Source organism: Vidua chalybeata, chromosome 1, assembly GCF_026979565.1.
Source record: "Vidua chalybeata isolate OUT-0048 chromosome 1, bVidCha1 merged haplotype, whole genome shotgun sequence".
In the NCBI taxonomy this organism is placed as follows: domain Eukaryota; kingdom Metazoa; phylum Chordata; class Aves; order Passeriformes; family Viduidae; genus Vidua; species Vidua chalybeata.
In genome coordinates, this window is record NC_071530.1 from 16,294,417 (window position 1) to 16,295,729 (window position 1,313).

At 44.9% G+C, this 1,313-nt stretch overlaps 1 non-coding gene across 1 annotated transcript; it reads left to right on the forward strand.

Annotated features, from left to right (window-relative positions):
* The first annotated feature begins 1,011 nt into the window (after positions 1-1,011).
* Positions 1,012-1,085, forward strand: TRNAN-GUU (transfer RNA asparagine (anticodon GUU)). The gene has a single exon. It is a non-coding gene; the product is annotated as a tRNA-Asn (tRNA).
* Positions 1,086-1,313: the final 228 nt, after the last annotated feature.

The window sequence follows — 1,313 nt, forward strand, 5'->3', positions numbered from 1 at the left end:
TGCTACTATGTTTTTCTCCACCTAACAGTTCCTATCTCTCAAAGACAAAGTTGCTCCAATCCCTTCTGCAGTTTACACATCTTTCTATGCTTCTGCAGCTCAGTGACAGGAGAACTTCACCAGCAATGCTTTCAGCAGCACTCCAAAGCACAGCCCTGCAGAGATTAAGCTTCCTAATTTTCAAAAGCAATTCAACCATGTTCAAGCCAACATTTTGCTGTATTTCCTTCACCAAATGAACAACGAAAAGGCTGGAATACTAAAACACTTTTGCTCTGGCAGAAAACTAGACAAACCAGGTACAGATTCACTAGCTGAACAGGACTCAGCTCCTGTCATGTATCTCAGTAGTTCATACCCTTTTGTTTCCAGCAATACCCAAGGGCACACAGAGCAGTGTGTGTTTCCTAGCTGATGACTGACAGTAAAAAGCATTGATAATATCTTTTCTTTGAGGTATGAAGTTTAAAAATGCAAGTTTCACCATGAAATCTTCCCTGTCATTAAGACCTGCCCAATAGCTCTCTCTCCTCTAATCCCCAGTTCCCAGCTGCACTGAGAATTCTGCAGTCAGTAAATTTGATGTCTCACAATCCATGTTTTGAAGCATACCTATGTTTTGCTTTAATTGCATTAACATACAATTAACAAGCCACATAGGTTTTCAGACTTCTAAAAGCTAAGTTTCTAGAAGCACAAAAAAACGTAAGAAAAATAGTACTGTTAACTTGGAATCACTAGCAAATTGCCTGGCATGACACAACCCCAAGACCTTCTCTCTTGAGAGGGGCAAGCAGTGAGGAACAGCTACTTCAAAAGAATCTCATCTTTCACTCCCCACAGCAGGTAACAGCATTTCTCCCTCCTGTATTCTGACACAATAGCATGTCAGGTTTGCTGCAGCAGTGTGCCTGCAGCACTGCTCTGTCATTGTTCAGCACACACAGGCACCACCAGCAGCACTTATTGAGCAGTCAGGAATTCAGCTCCTCTGGGAAGTGCAACACATCAGTCTCTGTGGTGCAATTGGAGAGCGCATTCGGCTGTTAACTGAAAGGTTGGTGGTTCGAGCCCACCCAGGGATGGAGGAGATCCCTTTTAAGGGCCAATAAGAACCTCGTGAAGCCCCAGTAAGGAGAAGTACCAAGTCCTGCCCCAGGGAAGGAGTAACCACAAGCACCAGTATATGCTGTGGCCACCCACTGGACAGCAGCTTCACAGAAACAGACCTGTCACAGTGGCACTTTGCTGGCTTTGTTCACTCAGTGTCTGCCAGAACCCCAGGTCCATTTCCAGGGAAAGCTCAACATCTC